This window comes from Diabrotica undecimpunctata, chromosome 4 (assembly GCF_040954645.1).
Source record: "Diabrotica undecimpunctata isolate CICGRU chromosome 4, icDiaUnde3, whole genome shotgun sequence".
NCBI classification, from domain to species: domain Eukaryota; kingdom Metazoa; phylum Arthropoda; class Insecta; order Coleoptera; family Chrysomelidae; genus Diabrotica; species Diabrotica undecimpunctata.
Genome location: NC_092806.1, coordinates 161,070,632 through 161,092,083, shown reverse-complemented (window position 1 = coordinate 161,092,083; position 21,452 = coordinate 161,070,632). Strand labels below are relative to the sequence as shown.

The 21,452-nt window shown below is 33.0% G+C and overlaps 1 protein-coding gene across 7 annotated transcripts in view; it reads left to right on the top strand.

Moving 5' to 3' along the window:
• Positions 1-21,452, top strand: part of sick (sickie) — a 677,587-nt gene that overhangs the window by 239,520 nt on the left and 416,615 nt on the right. Inside the window, exon 1 of one of the 7 annotated variants that reach the window (XM_072530836.1) lies at positions 21,183-21,431. The exons of the other annotated variants lie outside the window; for them this stretch is intronic. The gene's annotated coding sequence lies outside the window, so the exon portion shown is untranslated. Of the gene's footprint in view, positions 1-21,182; positions 21,432-21,452 lie in introns of those variants that run through there. 7 annotated transcript variants of the gene reach the window in all.

Here is a 21,452-nt window from a genome sequence, read left to right as displayed (position 1 = left end):
ATAAAAAAAATTAGGCTAATAGTAACGCCCTCTCTAATCGATCTGCCAAACTTATTGAACAGCCTTTTATAAAGTGTTTGTTCACTTTTCGTAAAAATTATTTCATAAACTTAACATAATGAAATAATATATTGATTTATTTATAATAGTACTTCCAATCAAAAAATTGTGGTTTATTTCCATTAAATACAATAAGAAATACTGTAAAGAAAAATACAAGCAAAACTTGGAAGAGAAAATAAACAATACTGTCTTATAGATATTAAATAGTGGACTGATTTCTTTGTATAACCATTTTTTAAAGTAACGTTTGATAGAAATAATTTTTTTAGAATAATTACCAATCTATAGAGGACGGCACTGCAAGAAAAGCATTTCCCTCACAGAACACCAGATTTTATTACCAATAAATATTTTCTTAAAATTTATTTTTGATAGCGTGTTATATTTTTATACGAGCCGATATCAAACAGCTACAGTATGTTATGTTAGACAAGTTAGGTGAACTTTTTAAATATACAACTCTATAAAAAAATAAAACAATAATCTTGGCTTCCTTCCGGTAGATATTTACAGAGTTTCAGTCAATCTGGTACACCTGTATTTATTTTACGTTGACTCTTGATGAAACTTCCAGATAGTTTTGCTTTATAGACCAGTTCATATTTTAGAAAAAGATATTTATAAAAGGAAGCTTTTATTAATCTTTATATTAGGAAAAATAGGGGTGACCGTTAGCAACATGTAAACTTTTTCAATTTTATTGAAATCTATAAAAGTAATAAATAATAAATAAATAGAGTTCGGCCCTGATAGCGATCAAATCTACAACGTTATCAGCTGTCCCGAAATATAGTCATTTTAAATGGTAAAAACAAATCATAATTTAATATTTTATACCTCTACGACAAATTTAAGTGCATTAGTTAGTGCTGACAATATTATCTCAAGTGAGTAGCACTTCTTTTCGTATTATTTTTGTAACAATAACAAAATAACCTTTAAATAATACCTACGTAAAGTGATAACAAAAATTCCAGTTGGGTCTTGACCAGTTTTTTGGACCGGCCACAGGACCGGCTCAACTTCTGATCAAGAAAATTAATTAAAATGACTTCATACAACAATAATACTACACACAACTCCGTTAAACGCAATTACTCAGATGTCGTAAATTATTTTAAACATCCAACAAAACAACAAGCAATAGTCATTTCTAGCATTGAAGGCACAAAAATCCATGATTACGTCGTAGCTGTTGGATCACTGGTGGGTCCAATTAATGTACTTTTTGCCTCAAGAATTGCTAACAATAGGATATGCATATATCTCTCCTCAAAAAACACTGTTGATGCTCTTCTTCATTCTCATAAATATATCGAAATAAATGGATGTCAAGTCGATGTAAGAAGATTAATTTCTCCAGCCCAGAGACTCCTAATATCTAATGCATGTCCTACAATCCCGAACGAAATAATTGAAGAAGAATTACAAAAACTTGGTATTCACACTGTATCTAAAATGACTTTTCTTCGAGTAGGTATGTCTGAAAGTGAGTACAGTCATGTTCTGAGCTTTAGAAGGCAATCATTCATTACACCCCTGGAAAATATGTCTATTCCTGACTCTTTTACCATAACTCATGATAATACTTCCTACCGAGTATTTCTCTTCATAGACGGATTCAGTTGCTCCAAATGTAAAACCATTGGTCATCAAGAATCAGAATGCGCTAACATTTCAAACCAAACTAATTCAACTACCCTCTTAGATTCAACTCAAACCACATCAACATTATCTAAACATCATCAACCTAATGATACCCTTTCAACTCCCCTCTCAAATTCAACTCTAATCACATCGTCATTATCTAATCCTAATGAACCTAATGATAAAATATCTCAATCTATGGAAACCGACCTCATCCAAAACATATCTAAAGAAAATCCAAACACTTCGTCTTCTTCTTCCAAAACAACATCACCGGCTGTAAATAGCACTGAAAATACTACGGAAACCGACATCATCCAAAACATATCTAAAGATAATTCAAACACGTCGTCTTCTTCTTCCAAAACAACAGCACCAGCTGTAAATAACACTGAAAATACTACGACACCAGAAACATCAATAACCTTAAATAATGCAGTCAATTCTAAACAGCTAAAAAGACATAGCATATCATCTCCTGAAATTAACGATGACAACCCAAAAACCGACTCATCCGTTTTTAATACCCCTAAACAAAATAAACCAAAAAAGAAACCCAAAACTTCTTCCAAAACCCCCCGCGAAGATGTCATCCACTCCCTAGAATCCATCAAAGACAAAATCGAAAATAGATCACCTCCATTTATACTAAACTTTAATGAAATATGTGATTTTATGGAAAATGTTTTAAACTCTCATAACCCTGAATTAACTTCTAAAGATTACTCCAATGAACCAGAGGAACTAATTCAAATCCTTAATTTTGTTTATTGTTACACCCAAAATTCTAGGTTAAGAAATAATATCACCCGACTAAAGAAAAAAATAAACCCTAACCCTTCTTCAGCTGACGAAACTGACGAATCGTCACTAGTTGAAAAATAATTAACGGATGACTAATTCATTTATAGTGCAATGGAACATAAATGGGTTTTATACCCATTATGAACAGTTAAAACTACTAATCGGCGAGCTTTCCCCTTTAATTCTTTGTCTTCAAGAAACCCACTTTAAACAAAATAACATAAATTTAAAAAATTTTCAATGTTTTAATAAAAATCGAATAGCTCAACAAGCTAGTGGTGGAGTAGCTATTTTCACCAGAACTGATTTGGAAGCTAAACCAATCGCGCTAAGTACTAATCTTGAAGCTGTAGCAGTCTCTATTACCTATCATAAAAAGATTAACATATGTAACATTTATTTACCACACCCTAGTAATCTAGATATGCACGAATTAAATAATCTTATAGACCAAATTCCACATCCTAAATTAATTTTAGGAGATATGAACTGCCACCACCCGGCATGGGGAAGTCACAAAACTGATAAATACGGTAACTTATTGAAAAACCTAATTGATTGTTCTGATTTATTGTTACTTAATACAGGGAATCCAACTAGATTTAATTCTTATAACGGTTCATTTTCCGCCATTGATATATCCTTATGCAGTCAATCACTCTCAACTACATTGTCATGGAACACTTTGAACTCATTATATAATAGTGACCACTTTCCAATTTCTATAACATCAGATCACATTCATCCCCTTGATTTCCCAATATATCAGTCCTGGAAATTAAAAAATGCAAATTGGGCATCCTATCAATCCTATATCAATAATAAACTTGAAAACTTCCATTTAACCAATGATATAAACTATGATATCTCCTCTTTAAATAATATTATTCTAGAAGCAGCTTTAGAAAATATAGGAAAGACAAAACCCTGTAAAAGGCAACCCGTACCTTGGTGGAATAGTGAAATTGCAAAAGCACTCTCATCTTGTAAACATGCCTTTAATAAACTTAAAAAACATAATACAGAAGAAAACTTACTTAACTTTAAAAAACTCAGAGCTAAATCAAGATATCTTATGAAAAAAAGCAAAAAAGATACTTGGAAAGACTACGTATCGTCCATAAATTCATCAACACCTTCACAGGTTATTTGGTCTAAAATTCGGAAACTTAAAGGTACCAACTCCTTTAGGCATATCAATGCACTAACATATAATAATGAGATCATCACCTGTAAAAAAGCTATTGGTGAAACCTTAGCCGAAGTTTACCAAGAAAATTCTAGCGACCAAAATATAACGCCGGAATTCTTATTACATAAGCAAAATATAGAATCATTCGAAATCGTTGATAAGGAATCTGGTGATCCATTAAATGCTACCATAACTCTTCAAGAACTAGAATACTCTATTGTAAACTCCAAAAACACATCCCCAGGGCATGATGATATTCCACCAATATTCATAAAACACCTACCTTTCAGAGCAAAAATAATATTGTTAGATTTATTCAATACCTGTTTTTTAAATCATAAATTTCCAAAACTCTGGTCTCAGTCAATAACTATTCCCATTATTAAACCCAATAAACCCAAAGATATACCCTCATCGTACCGTCCTATTTCTCTTACATGCAGCATGTGCAAAATACTGGAAAAAATTCTAAATCTCCGTCTAACATGGTATTTAGAAACAAAAGATCTCCTTACCCCATTTCAGAGTGGTTTTCGCAAGGGACGGTCTACATTAGATAATCATATTTCACTGCAAACCTCAATCAATGAAGCCTTTGCAAACAATCAGAAGTTGATTGCAATATTTTTTGACATAACCCAGGCTTTTGATAGGACATGGAAACACTCTATATTAGCAACACTTAATAATTATGGAATTCAAGGTAACATGCTTGCTTTTATAAAAAATTTTTTAAGTAATCGTTCTATACAAGTTAGAATAAATGGAATCATAAGTTCTCCAAAAACGCTAGATAATGGAATCCCTCAAGGATCCATTTTAAGTCCAACCCTATTTTTAGTGGCTTTTAATAGCATCATAAATGTAATCAGAGCTCCTATTAAAGCTAGCATTTACGCGGATGATATTGTTATTTACACCAAATCTAATAACCTAGTTTCAGCAACAAATATATTACAACTTATGTTAAATCGACTTCAAAATTGGGCATTACAAACCGGATTCAATTTTTCTGCAGAAAAAACTCAATACGTAATTTTTAGTAAAAATAACACTCACCATACAATTAATTTAAGATTAAATGATTTACCTATAAAACAGTCAACAGAAGTAAGTTTTTTAGGCCTAACTTTCGATAAAAAATTAAATTGGAATGTGCATATTAATAAATTACAACAAGCATGCCAAAACCGGTTAAACATACTTAAAATGTTATCTAATAAATTTTGGGGTGCCGACTGTAAAACATTAATTAACCTTTACAAATCACTTATCAGAAGTAAATTAGATTACGGTTGCATATCTTACGGTGCTGCAAGCAAAACTGCTTTAAAAAAACTAAATAGCATACAATCTACAGCTTTGAGATTAGCACTGGGTGCCTTCAGAACTAGTCCTATTAGTAGCTTACAAGTTTTAGCGAGAGAACCACCTCTATATATTAGACGCCAACAACTATCCCTAAACTATATAGGGAAAATATCAGCACAGAAACAACATCCAGTATTCTCCCAAATTTGCCATCCGAATATTGGTTCTACAAAACCAACTAAAAATAGTACTCCCCTTATAGAACGAATAAAATCTTCTAACTTTGATATGGATAAGCTAAATCGATCTCTACAAGTCAGTGTAAATTTTCCTCCATGGATAATCCAACCACTTACCATTGATTTAACCCTCACAAAATACCCCAAATCAACTACAAATCCGATTTTCATTAAACACTTGTACTCCGAAGTGATATCTCATTATCCTAATCATCTCCAAATTTTCAGTGATGCCTCTAAAGCTCATGACGGACATGCTGCTGCATACTACTGTAAATACACTACTCACACTATATCCATACCTACAAATTGCTGCATCCTCACAGGCGAGACCACAGCCATTTTGGAAGCCTTAATTTACTTCAAAACGCGTAGTGAGAATAAATGTGTCATTATCACTGACTCATTAAATGCTCTATTAGGTGTAAAACAAATATACCCTACAAATCCAATATTTCGGGCTATAAAAAATGAGATAAATGTAATCCAATCAACTCGTAAAGAAGTAGCATTTATCTGGGTACCGTCGCATGTAGGAATAGCTGGAAATGAGAAAGTGGACAACCTAGCAAACACAAGTCGAATAAACTCACAATACACAACCAAATCAAGAAATTACCCCTACTCCGATCTTAAAAGCCTAATTAAAGACCACTGTATGAACATATGGCAAGACTACTGGAAAGATTCAGGAACCAAACTATATGAGATTTATCCCCTTGTGAAGACCATCTTGAATAATCCATCCAATAGAAGGGATCAAGTAATAATTAACCGACTAAGAATTGGACACACTGCACTGACCCATAGATTCTTAATCAACAAAGAACCTTCTCCAACCTGCAGAAACTGTTCTCTCCCATTGACGGTGAAGCATATTCTGACTGACTGCCAGTACCACGAAGAAACAAGAAGAAAATATGGAATCTCAGATGACATCAAAACCACCTTAACCATAAACACTGACCATGTAATAAATTATTTAAAAGATTTACGTTTATATACATATATTTAATGTAAATAAAATGAACTTTTGTGTACGTTACTCCACTAATAACCCTTCGTGGTTGATGTGGATTATATGTTTTTTCTAAATAAAAAAAAAAAAAAAAAAAATAAATAAATAATAAAATTACTTTAGTCATCTTTAAACCATATTATTTAAATTTAAAAACTACAGAAAACACAGTTTGAACCTTCACACTAGTCTCTAGAGTACCGCCTACTGTACCATTTTTTTTACAGTAAATGCCTCTATTTCTTGTTCCGAAAAAACGTATACGAAGGTTTCTGTAGTATTTATATCAGCTGTATAATATTTTCGAACCAAGTCAGCAGAATTTTGTTAAAAATTCATTGATCTATATTTTTTTTTCTTCAAAATATGGAATCGTCGGCTTGATCGTCGAAATTATTATATCTTATTAAAATTTTAAACGAACACAACACTTAAGGACATACATTTAATAATAAAAAATACAGGTTACAAAAGTCACGCGAAGTCAATAAGTTCAGGTAAAAAACAAATATTTAGTTTCGTACTATTACACTAATTTAGTCGTAAATTGATAACGATAAGTGACATAACTTTCCTCATGTTTATATTTGCTATACTATACATTTAAAAATGGGAATTTTATTATGGTCAATGAAAGTGATTCTCACGAGAATCGTAAAAAATGGAAAAAATTGCGCCACGGTAATTTATTTAACACCTTTATAAAATCAATTAATCAATCAATTTATAACGTTCTACGCCATCTTCTGATTTCCAGTCTCCATTTACCTCGGTCATTCCAAAGGGTTTTCTTCAACTCCCCTCTCCCTTAAGTCTTTATCGATTCCGTCTCTCCAACTTAATCTCGGTCTACCTTGCTTTCTTCTTCCATGCAATGTCTAGTTCAATACTTTATTTAGTATTCTTTGTTCATCCATTCTTTGGATGTTGCCATACCATCTTAGTTGATTTATTGTGATGTCCTCTGTTATATTGCGCTTAACACCCATAATTTCTCGTATTCTTTCGTTTCTAACCCTGTCTAATCTTAATTTTACAGCCACTTTTCTCCAGAAGTCCATTTCTGTTGCTTCAAATGCTTTTAATTTTTTTCCTTTCAGTGGGCATACCTCACTTCCATATGTAACAATGCTTTATATAATATTGTTGTTATAGATTTTGTGTTGTTGTTTTCTTTGGAGATTGTTTTGTCCCACAGTACACTGTTTAATTGCCTAATGGCTTGTCTTCCCTGGTTATTTCTATGTTTAATTTATTCGTCTAGTTTTATAGCGTTTTAAATTTGGTGGAATATTTTCGTTTTTCTGTTTGCAAATGAATTTTAAAACGATCAATGTATTATGGCATTTTAAGTTGAGATTCTGAATGTCAAGTTTTGGTATTCAGCTGTTTTTGTCTTTCGTCGTTAAAACGCAATAAACTGGAATATTTAAAAGTTGTTTCGAGTCCTCTAATATAATATTGCAAGTCAGGTATACGGTTTTTCTAAGACGTATTAACTGAGAATATTTTTTTTGTCTTTGTTTACATTAATATTCCCCTATTCTCTGTATGTATTGTGAGGTAAAAAATTTCCAGTTAACCAATTTAAAAGTAAATAATCAAGAAGTTTTTTTGTTGGTTCGTTGCTAAGAACGAGGTCAAAGAAGGGTAGATTGTTTGTTTTAAGTTTGTAGGCAAAAACTAGCTGTGAGACGTAAAGGGAAATTTATTTTGCGTTGAAATTTGTAAAATGTAAGGCATTGAGGAGTCGACATTTAAGCCCCAAGCAGAGCAGACGTGCTACAATGGAGTGAAGCAAGAGATGCCAGAGTAGAAAGATTTTTTTTGTGTTATGTCTTAAGACCGGTTAAGGTGATAATACTCTCTGCAATATGGCAGTTTAGAACATAGTAATCACCATAAGATTTGTGAACCGGCACTGAGGAAATTTGGAAAATTATTATATAGGATGTCCCCGTTGTCAGCTTGCTTCCTACACAGAACCTAATTTTACATCTATTGATTGTTCGTCCCTGAGTATGGAAATGGTTTGCTTTGTCCCTGTTGGAGAATATGTCCAGATAGAGTCCCATAGATGTTAACAATTTTTTTTGAAAGTTAAGTGCTAAACAGTGAAATCAAGGTAACAATTAACATTTTAAATTTTAAAGTAAAGACAGACATTTTTTTGCTAAAACAATAATTGCTTTCGTTAAAATTTAAAGGAATTGTAATATTTAATAAATTGTAAATTTTATGGTTTAACAGCTGTCATTTTAATTGTTGTTTTTTTATGTAATGTTAACATATGACAGCTAGCTTTCTTCTTTTCGATATTCATTTGTTTTGTTTGTTTAAAAAAAGGTTAATCTCTGTGCGATAACATTTGTAAGTTTTGTAGTATCTCCAACCCCTTTGTAAACGAAGTTTGTAAACTGACACATGTAAGTTTTTTATTCTGTATTTGGCAACTATTTATATAGTATATTTTTTATGCCATTTATGTGTTGATAACTGTTTGTATGAGACAAAAATAAACGTTTTGATTTGTTTCTCTGATCCATTTTTGTTTTTATTTTAGAAAATCTCCTAACCTTTTTGTATGTTTACTTTTTAGGAAGAAAGAAACTTTCTTTCCTCCAGCAGGAAGTTTTCTCGAAGCGGCGTCCCTTTTAAATAGCTAGAGGTATTTCTTCTTGTCTTTTTTTGCACATTTGTCCAGGAGATTTATGTAAGTAACCTTTTTATTTCATTCATTGTGTAGATACCCCAATCCGACCCATTTATTTCAACTTATCCACGACCCCAGCTCTCCAACAACAAACTGAGTGTCGTTCGCATTTAGTAGCGTTTATTTTGCTTGCCTTATCTTCGCCCCCATAGTTTCTGCCCTCAATTTTTCTACCCCCATGTTCTTACCCTATGGTAAGCAAAATAATTTCGTTACAGTTTGCCATCGTTGGTATTTGCATGCCTAAATATTAGTATTTTTGACAGTGATTTATTTTTCGCTGCATTTCTTTCAAGATTAGATTTTGTTGAATTCCTCCAATACACATGTATTTATCGCTTGCTCTGAGTAGATCTTAGATAATGTAGAAGACCATGCAGCATCCTTGTTTGAGTCCTTTGCCGATATTGAAACCCTTGGATACTTCCTGACTTTTCTTTATTTTACTTGTGTTGTTCTTGTAAAGGTCCTGAACAGCCTTGAGTTTTTTTGTGGCACATTATCATAAGTTTTTTTAAGGTCCACGTAGAGATGTATTAGTTGATTTCGTGCTACTTTTTTTCGATTAGCTGGGTAACAGTAAACAGATGGTCCACAGTTGATCTATCTGCTATAAAGCGGCCTGTTCTTCGGTCTCCATATCGCAGAATTCATCTTCCATTCTCTTTTTGATTAGTTTTTCGTAAACTCTCGAGACGGTGCTAAGGCCTGCGATTCCTCGATAATTGTCACATACATATTTACTTCCTCTCTTGTGTATTGTCGTGATAAACGATGTCCTTCACTTCTCCTGTATACTCTCTCCGTTAATACATTTTCGGTAAAGGCCGGCTAGCTGCTTATATAATTTGCTTGTACCATACTTAAGTAGCTCAGGTGGGATATTGCCTTGGCCTGGTAATTTCTTTAATGCTTGGCATACTCGTGCTACTTCTTTGTCGTCAATCCTAATTGAGGAAGCTATTATATGTACTTGCACCTCTGATTGTGTTTGAGGTGTTTGCAAATATTCTGCCGTTTCTTCCGCCAGTAGATTTACGATGTATTCGTCCCATTTATTTAGGGTGATCGGTGAGATGATGTCTTTAGTCTTATCTTGTCGAAGAGATCGAAATATTTTCCAGTTTTCGGTGCTTCTGCTACCCCCAAGTAAGTGTTTATTCTAGAGCAGTTTCTTTTTCAGTTTTCGTTTTTCTTCTTAGTTACTGCACCTCGTACGTTTCCTTGGGGCTATTCGATATTTGTTTTTAATTTGATCAGTATTTATATTTAAGTGTTTGTGGTATTTATTTGTATCTTTATTTTAAAAACATAGCCCACAAGTATTACGGGAATTACTGGCGTATGTCTTCACCTTATTCTATAATGGACACTACTTACCACCGGAGTGGACAAAAGCACATATTAACAACATCTACAAAAAGGAGATAGAAAGAATTGTTCAAACTACAGGAGGCTAAGTGTCATAAATTCACTCTCAAGACTGTATGGAAAAATAATAAAAAACAAAATTGAAAAAGAGATGACAGATGTTGAAGAACAGAATGGCTTTCGTGCAGGCAGATCCTGTATGGACAGTATATTCTCTCTAAAGCAAGTTATCGAGAAAAGATTAGCTCACAACCTTTCAACTCATATAGTCTTTATAGATCTGACAAAGGCATACGATAGTGTACCACTTTCAATGCTTTGGGTAGCAATGGAAAAACAAGGAATAATCAAAAAAATATACAAGCAGTACAACAGCTCTACAAAAATATGACGGCAAACATTAAAACTGGAAATAGATTAACTAGAGAAATTCCTATTAGTAAGGGCCTAAATCAAGGCTGCTGCATAGCACCTACACTCTTCAAAATATATCTAAATGAGGCACTCTCAGTGTGGAGAAGAAAGTGCTGCAATATGGGCATCCCAATCGGAGATGATAGATTGTACACGATACACTTCGCTGACGACCAAGCCATTCTAGCTGAAGACGAGAGTGATGTAGGCTACATGCTTAAAAAACTGGAAGATGAGTATACCAAATGGGGCCTCACAATTAATATACAAAAAACTGAGTACTTAGTTGTAGGAGAAAAACCAGAAAGCCTACAAATCGAAATGGGAACTATAAAACCAACAGACAATTTCAAATACTTGGGAGTCCAAATAAAATCAAAAGCAGGAAGTAGCGAAGAAATACACTCCAGGATTGGCCAAGCAAGATCAGCCACCAGACAGCTACACGGACTATTATGGAATAAAAAAATAACAAAAGAAAATAAAAGAAGAATCTATAAAACAATAATAGAAAGTATTGGGCTGTACGGCGCCGAACTCTGGGAAATAAACCAAAGAAACAAATCAAAAATTAAGGCCATGGAAATGAACTACTGGAGACGATGTTGCCAGCTCACTTGACTTGATAGGGTGAGAAACGAAGATATTCGGAGAGAAATGGAAATCGATCTAGACATAATAGACACAATCGAAGCCAAAAGACTTAACTGGTATGGACACCTTCAGAGAATGCCTGAAAATAGATGGCCAAAAAAAATAAAAGAATTGACTCCGCCAACTAGAAGAAAACGAGGTAGACCAAGACGATCCTGGAGAGACGATGTCGACGATGCAATGACCGCCAGAGATTTAACAACTGAAGATTGCTTCGACAGAAAACGCTGGAAATTAGGATGCGAGAAGCGGCGCCAGCTGTAGAAGACTCGCTTGTTATATATTATATCTTTATTTTTTATTTTTTATTAAAAACATTTTTTTCTACGGCGTACAGATTCTTGGAAAATCGATTTTTTTGCGTTTTTACCTCCCTAAGGTAAACTTTTTTGCATCTTTTTTGGGGTCCCAAAATTAATATTCTCTGCAAAATTCAGGGGTCAACTTTCTGACGATTGGACTATTCTTGTTATGATAATCTGAATTTTTTTACAAAATACTTTCTACAAACGTTTTTTGGTTTTAACTTAAAGATTCTCTGCATGTGAGATTATTTCGTAGGTATCTGTCACTGTATTCGTTATTATTCGTTAAGAGATCTCAATATGTACTCGTTTAATATCCGCTACCGTCTATATCAAAAGAATGTCGTCTTAATATATTATCGGACGCATTTCGCTGACATTCGACACGTAAAAAACTGATCGCTTAAAAGACAAACAGCGTCATCATGTTTTCTGACCGCATAATTATCGAATAAAAAAAGGTAGTATAACAGTTACTGAACCATATAATTTATATAAGCTGTGAAATCTAGACGATCGAGATCGAATATAAATATATACATATCGTCGGCTTAGTGACACATAAATGTAACTACATTTTTTCCCGTTTTGAGATATCTACACGATTGAACTTACTTTAGTGAGTTCTATTGAGTGACTCAAAACTGTATCTCTCCGACCACCTAAAACCCCAGTAAAGAGTTTTCGTAATCTTAGCAATCTTCTAGTGTCACAGAAATATAAGTGCTGTTACATTTCTGTAATACTATGTTTTCGTACTATAAATAAGCTGATATTGAGTTACATTTTTGTGGCATTAATTTATTGCACTGAATGGTGATTGCAGATAGCAACTGTGGATTTGATAATTTGTTTATTATGTTTACTAGGGTGGTCCGTTGCATCTCCAGTTCTGTTACAACTGTGAAGACGTAAATACGTGAATCAGTTTTAAGTTAATTGTTGTAGAGATTGTTATAATAATCGTTATAATACTTTTTTATAATTTTATTATTACACAATAATGGATTCAAGAGGGAAGAAGTTAGTTATGTTAGCCCTTAACAAATCGGTACGAGATGATAAAACACATAATCATAATTTACCGCTCTCATCACAAGTGACATTATGAGATAGTGCCTGCCATGTTTCTACCAGTGAACCTAATGTATTAGGATATGAACAATGTGAGGTTAATATATTTTTTTGGGTGACGATTAAAAATAAGTGACACGTGTTGCCAAAACCACAACGTAAATGTATCTGCTATGTTGCTTTAAGCTGTTCAGACATTAGAGATTCCAAAAATTGACCATTGCTTTTTTGAACCTGGCCATTCGATGATGGAGTGTGGCTAGGTCCATTGTCATATTGAGAAAGCATAAAAAATGTGGAGATATTTGATCCCACCGTTTGGTACTCTACTGTAAGAATGGCGTCAAAGAAATCAAAATACACGAGAGTATTTTGATGTTGTACACGAGAGATGATTTTGATTATGTACACGAGAGTAGACAGGAAGAAATTTATGATTTTAAAGCTTTTGCCACAATTCTAATAAAAAACAAAAAAGTGGACATCGATGGTAGTAGTATAAATTGGCTAAAATAACATGGCCGCAGTACAGAAAAGACGATAATAAACATATTTTTTAAATAAAACAAGGAAAATAAAAATTTTCCTTGCCAAACTTAACAACGGCATATAAAGGACAAGGGCCAATAAAAGAGGATACATATAAGGATTTAGAAAAGCTGTGCAATAAAGGCATTATTCCTTCCCAGTATTATCTCTTCTATAAGTCGTTGCTCACCAACAATAAGGACAATCAATCAGATGTGCAAAGTGATTGACATTATTAGTAAATTGGGTTACCCTCAGTTGTGAAATTAGATTATAATGTTACAGCAACAAAGAGTTACAAGTAGGTACCATTTTATTTTATAAAAGCTTACTCTTTGCTATCCATTGTTAAATATGATTGTATTACCGTAAAGAATACATTCCTAAGATTAATAATTCGGAACAAAAAAGTTGAGAATAAACTACAGGTCATTACAAAATGCAAATCATTTGTTTAAAAACCTTATATAAGCTCTCCTGAAAAGTAGTCATTTTTGAGATACATTTTTGTGTCACTAAGCCGACGATATATTAATAGAATTTTTAATAAAAAATAAATGTATGTGGTCTAGGATAAGTGGAGATTTGTTTTCTGTAGATGATTACTATATCATCCTTGGGGAAATCTAATGTTGGGCATGGTCCTTCCTTTTCTTCTCCACTTTTCTTCATATATATCCATTGAACCGGCATAGTTTTCAGTACATCGACTTATCTCAGATGTGATCTCCCTCCTGTGGTTTATATTTCTATAGTCTTCAGTCTGCAACAGGCTTATTCCAACTTAAATTTTAAATTTTTTCTCCCTCTTTTTTTTCTCTCGATTATTTGCTCTTTCTAATTGCCTGATTTTCTTTTTTTCTTTTTTTTCTTAATCTTTTTCTGACTATTTCACTAGACTATTCTTAACTGATAAAACGTCATAACAACGCCACGTTTCCTAATAACAAAACTCCTTCCTGCCCGTGATTTCCCTGCGACAAAATTATGACAGATCTGTCACAAATTGATATTGTTGTCAGTTTGACAAACGTCATTGAGGCGTAATCAATTTTGGACAGATTTCAACAATCAAGATTTGGATGCCAGTCAGGTGAAGAGATGAAAAAAGCTCTATTTGGACTAAATTTTTGGAGTTCCTACGGGTGAGAAATTTTACGCTTGAAAGATGTACTACCATAATGGAACTAGCAAAAATTCTCGAGGAATATGCCTTTAACATGAAAAAAGGCAATGTCGAAGGCTATAAAGAGTCGTCTGTAGAGTCAACCTCAGTTCAAATGCATTATCCCCCGAAGAACTATTAAAAATCATCCAAAGCTACGACTAAGAAACCATCAATGGAGAACAAAAAAAGTTTTTTCACCTTTGCTCATTTGAACTTGCTTGGAGAGGCAATGATGCCGAATTTAATACAACAGCATTTTTTTCAAAACAAATCAAGGCGGTTCGAAAAGTTTGGCAAGAAGCAAATAGCTGGTAAGAAATTTATCAAACGAAAATTTATGCCCAGTTAGATTATTTTTCATATTGATGGAAAAACGGGACCAAATATTTTATCAGACAGACTCTTTCTTACCGTTCACCCCAACCGAAAGGATGGATCTTGGTTTAAAAACTGTCCACTTGGAATCAACACCGTATCTAAGTGGACAAAAATGTCAGCTGAAAAAATTGGAATAGACACAAAAAAACATAAAATAACAAACCATTCTCATCGATCTTCAGCTGTGTCAGCCTTGTTCAAGCAACGTGTTTCTGAACAGGAGTTAAGTAAATTAATGGATCACTGAAATGCAAGCTCTCTAAAACGATATCTGCAGCTGGATTCCAGTCACCACCAGAAGTTGATCGAAATCTCAGATCAACAAATAAAGCTGGACCTTCGAGTTCCCAAATGCTACAGGTCAATAATTCACAAAATCATACTTTGGTGGAAAAGAATGGGCAAACTACTACAGCTTATAATAATTGTACATTTAACATTATTAACAATGTTAACATTGTCTTGTCGAATATCATTCGAGAGAAAATTGTTTACCGGCAAAATTTTCTTCTGGTTTTATTCAAGTTTGTTGCCTTTTGGCAATTTTCGTTTATGAAATTTTGACAAAATCACTCGACTGACGTCTCGTGATTTAACTGTAAGAATTTAATTCGCAAAAATTGCGAGGCAACAAACTTTCATACCAGTCGAAAATATTGCCGGCAAAATTTTCTCTCTTATATATATAGCGACAAGCTAATTACGAATTAAATTTTTGTATTCAAAAATTAAATAAAACAATCTCATATTAAAATTTACATTTTCGCAAATGGTTTAGGCATATACATAAGAAATAGAAATGTGATTTTTCAATATGTTTATTTACTACAGATATTACATATGCTCGACACCTTAATTATACTTTTTGAGTGCGTTGCATTTATGGGAAACCAAATTAATATAACGACCAGCCCGATAATAAAATTTTATGGCCTGGCTTTTAAAAACAAAGAACGCGTGTTCTGTGTTGAGTTTTAGTTTTCAGTAATCATTGAGACACAATTTGGATCGGTCCGCGATACTTACAATCCCTTCGACAATTAATTACGCCTTACGATAATAGATATTATTAACACTTTTTCCTACGTTTTATTCAATATTATTATTTTTTATTTTTTTTTTCCGTGGTTTATCACACGCATCCACACAACCACGGAACAAATATATATACGAAAAAATATTTCGTTTACCAGTAATAAAACGATATTCTAATTGTTTAGACGTTAAAAAGAACAGTAATTTTGCAAAATGATTTTGATACAATTGATTTTTTTAATCTTTTTTAATACATACTAATGATATTGCAAAAGGTCCCTGGGATAAACAAATAGAATAATTTATCGATGGAACGATTTACAATTTTGAGGGTTCGTTAATAACTACAACAACCAACTTTGGGTCCCATAACAAATATATAGGTTGATTTTTTACAGTAATTAACAATTAACGATTTTGCCTTATTTTGCAGTTTTCGAAACTAACAATAATTTTACTTTTATCAATCGCAATTTTAAAGCTTTTTTACGTTTTAAAATATAAAGTATTGTAATTTTACTTCAAATATTAAGCTTTTGAATGGTAAGCAAAGAATCGAAACAAAATGGCATTTTTTACACTTAATTGTTAATAATTAAAAAAAGACGCCGACATATCTGCAGAAAAATTATAGCTACGTTTTCTTTATATAGACCTGTAAATAACTAAAAAAAAAAATCAGATACCTGGATTTTTCAGTCTTGAACACGATATCCTTTTGCTTATTTCCCTAGAGTATATTATACGATATATAAAGATATTCAAAGAGAAGAAATTTTAAATTCACAATGTTTATATGATTTTTATAGAGAATAATGAAGGTGATATCCCTGATTGTCGGTATATTTGACTTCACTTCAATTTTTAAGCTTCTTCACCACACATTTTTTTTATTTCATTCTCAAATCTTTTCTAGCCATCCTCTTTCCTCTTCCATGCCGAATGTTAACTTCAATTGTTTAACTTTTTCTCATTTAAACAATTTTTAATGGTCTCGTTGGTTTTGCATCCACATTTACCATACTTACAATATTTGATTACATTATGAACAATAATAAACCGTGTAACATCCTGTATATGCAAGTTTACCTTTCGTTACCTGTGTGAAAAAAATTAATTCCTTCCGAGAATCATCTTTGGAGGTAAACCCTTTAAAACAAAACACACTTGAATCACTCATCAAAACCATACGGATCATCCGCTTCTGTCTCTATCTCTTTCCTTTGATCTAAGTTTTTCTTAACACTTCCTCTTTCCACTATCACCTATCACCGGCTGGTCGTAATGTTCTAAAAAACGCGTCAAGGTATTTTTTACTATTTTTGTAAAGTACGAGCCAATCTAACAGCAATTTTGTAATTAAGGAGTAGGTATAGGACGACAGAATGGGAAGTTTTGTGGAGCATTCACCAATTTTAAATGAAATAGTCGTGCAGTCTTTGTTATGTCATATGATCTCAATCAGGTAGGCTAACGCTCATATGTGCAAAGAGATGCGGAGGCGGTAGAACTTACGTTAAGTAACCTGGTCTGAAGTTGCTGTGTTGCCATATTACTCGGTTGTCGTCAAGATTACAAGATTTTAATAATTTCTATGCAAAAATTGTTTGTATCATAATCGGTATTTTTTTTGCATTTATTTGTATAGATATTTTCGTTCCATTTTGTGTTCTTTTTTTCCTAATTTATTCCGGACTCAGTTTTGAAGACTATTTTGCTCGAAATCGTTCAGATTCTCTTTTTAAAAACAATCGTAGTAAACCATATTTTTTAGATCACACTTTTAAGGTGATCACTGTTTATAGTGTGTATTTAATGTTCATTTGGTAATTTTTGAGGTAACTCTCTTTTGATGATTGATTATAGGCATTATGTTGTTTAGTGATCTTCACTGTTGTTTCTGTATCAGCAGTTATGCCAACTTCATTACTAGTGGTACTGTTCTCTCTATATCATAGTTTGTGTCCTTCTTCTAGTTCTTGCGCAATTTGCTGTTTTCACTTAATTTCTTCGATTCAAGTAATTTTAAAGGGCATCCAGCAACTCTATACTCGTACTAGCATTCGAATCGTACGAGCGTTGGGAAATTTTGTGAACTACAGTGAGGAACATGCATTTTCCAAAGTGCATTTCAAAGTGATAAAAAATGATAATTTTTTAATTCGGAAATAATTGACGGAAGAGAGTTTTAGATTACCATTCGATGGTTTTTGGGGTCGCTGAACACGAATATTATGATGGTTTACGCTGAACACGACTAGGACGGGCCTCGTCTCGTGAAGTTTTATTTAAATCGATACAAAATCCGTACTTAGCGTCAGCCGATGTGAATTTCACTACAACTATTAAAAATACTTCCAGAAAAACTTATACATAATGAAAAAAAAAATAAAATCATTATGATTAAAATGCTACGACGTAAATTGATTGAAGTAGGTATTTTTTTACATACAGTGCTCTGTTGACAGAACAATAGTAGCCACTACAATAGAAAGGGGAGAAGATATTATTAAAAAATAACTATTGTTGCAGAAGATACTGACATACTCGTGCTAATTATTGCCCTCGCCCCATCGGACATTGAAGTTTACCTCATGAAACTTGCTCGGCAAATAAATTGGAAGAATTATATTCTTATAAGTGTTTAGAGCACCTTAAATATATGCAAAAAAATTAAATTTTTATTACCTTTCAAAAAATTCCAAACTTAATATTAATTGCACACAAATTTAAACAACGTAATTTATCAATTAATTGAACATAGCAGTCAAATACTTCTGGCAATGTACAATACCTTACTTCGCTTAAGAAAGCCCAACATACCAGATGAGTATAAATAGAGTACGACTCAGTGGGCAGAGACATATAGAAGTCGAATAGAGTTAATGGCAGTTACAAAAAATAAGACATTTGCCATCTGCAAAATCCTCCCAGTATCTGCAAAATCCTCCCAGTATCTGCATAATCCTCCCAGTGTTTACCCAGCACTTAAAAAGAGTCAATCTTCAAGTGCAGAACTAGCTATACGGGAAGCAAAATGACTTAAACTCCACAGAAAGGGAATTTAAAGAACGAGAATCGTTTAGAACGAGAATTTAATTTTTGTAATGATAAAAACTTTTTGAGAGGTTTAGATTAAGTAAACCGACAGTGACCTATATTCTGAGAATATATTGTAAATATTTGTTAATAAAATATTATAAAAGTTGGTACTCTACCTCTTTTTCTACACTTAGTTTAAGCATTCAATGTTTTCATAACCTTGATAATTAAAAACATGGATTAATTTACGTTGTACAAGAGATATTGGTGCTATTAATTATATATAGTGAAGCCATTTTTAAGGAGTCACTAAACAATCAATGAAGAAAATTTCTATAATGAATTTAATATTAAAACCAGATAATGTAACAGAACTTTTTATGTTTGGATTATCAAATGGAAGTGGCTGTAAAGTTGGAAAGATTCAACCGTTCTAACCTACAGCAACTTTCTACGAGTATAACCTAGCGAGAGATCAAAATGAAGACGATTTCGAAGATGAATTGCTAAATGAAGATATTTTGTACTTTCTGAAGTTGAAAATGTTTGAGCTAACTTATATAATATTTTAGTGTCATAGGAAAACCTCAGAAGAATCATTAATATACATTTCTTACATAATTTAATTTATTTCTGTCACCACAAGTTCTATAATCAAAAGAGAATCAGAAGAGATTAAAACATTATTGTGATTTCTTTGACAAAATTAATTAAATATTGGTGTATTCCGAAATAAATTTTACTTTCATCTTACAGATCAGTAACCGCAACATAATTTAACGTGAAAAAACTGCTACATTTTATTCTACAAATAAATGTTTATCCTCCAGTTAACTATCTGTCAGATAGGACAATTTTTATCTGAAGGTGAAAAGACCGGCGCTTTCATGCAGGAAGTTTATTTTAAAAATTTAATTTTTAACTCTTTTAAAAGTTTGTTGATTCTAAAATATTGGTTGCAAAATTGGTGATCGGTAAAAATTATAATACAAATCTCGAGCTTTCCAAACTAGAATTGAGATAGATGAGACTAAGGTTTACTAAGTGCTACGTGTGGTCAGTGCTGCTATATGGCGTAGAGGGCTGGACACTCAAAACGAGGGATATAAACAGATTAGAAGCTTTCGAAATGTGGCTCTATCGCCGTATCCTAAAAATACCATGGACAGCGAAAATCACAAATATAGATGTCCTTAAAAGAATAAACCAAGAACGCCAACTTTTCGAAACCATCAAGAAAAGGAAAACGGCGTATCTAGGTCACATCATGCGAAATGAAAAATACCAGTTCCTCCAACTTATAATCGAGGGTAAAATTGAAGGCAAGAGAGGAATGGGACGCAAGAAAATGTCCTGGCTCCGAAACATAAGGCAATGGACAGGGATTAACGACATACAATCTCTGATACATATTGCAAGAAATAGAGAATTAATGGAAAATGTGATCGCTAACATCCATTAGTGGATTTGCATCTAAAGAAGAAGAAGAAACTAGAATTACGCTGGTTGTTGTGTGTAGATCGATTTCATAAGACGACTTTAAGCAAAAGTTCAGGGATTCTTCAAAAGTGACTTTTTGTTATGAAAGTTGTACAACACACTAAGATATCATTTTGTCGTCATCTTAGTCTTAAATAGTCTTCCATGGCAATTGATTGGATCTCCCGTCGCTTGGTGACGGTCAAAATCGCTGAATAGTTTTTTAATAAATAAATGTCTATATTTATAATGAAAAATAAAAATTTAATATTTATTTACTGTGTAACCTAAAACAATGATACTCGTGTTCAGCGACCCCAAAAACTCCCGAGCAATAATATTGAACTCAATTTCGTCAATTATTTTCGAATTTCAAATTTATCATTTTTCGTCACTTCGAAATGCTCTTTCTTGTTCAGTAATGCAATTTTCATTTCGACTGTAGTTCACAAACTTTCCTAACGTTCTTACGGATCGAATGCCACAAGTCTCATTGAGATCCATCCAACAACAAAAATTGGTAGGTTTATTGCTTCATTGCCACGCCTAAGTAGGATTTCTAATATTTCAAAACCCTATTTTAATTTCTCTAATACGCATTTCCTTAATAATAATTATAGTAAACAATAAATGTTGTACACAAAGTTCTCAGTCAATATTTAAATATTCCCTACGACGCGGCAACGCCGCTCGTTTATCTTCATGTACCAACTTCACGGCTGGCGAAGACCCGGTCAGTCGCGCGAGTTTTGTTTTTCAGTAAGTACCAAGTTCAAAAAAGGTCCACGATCCGTTATCCCGCGCTTTGCACGAATGTTTTTGTCGACGAATACCAAAGTACCGTGATTTTTATGACATCCTAGTTTTTCAGTTTTGGACTTCTGGGAGTGCAGTACAGAATAATAGAATCGATATTGTGCATCAGGTGGTTTACTGGTGACTTGTTTTGATTGTTGATTTGATGTGTGTGTGAAGTTATTCAGTAGGTGACAACAGGTGAGTTTTTTGTTAGAATGT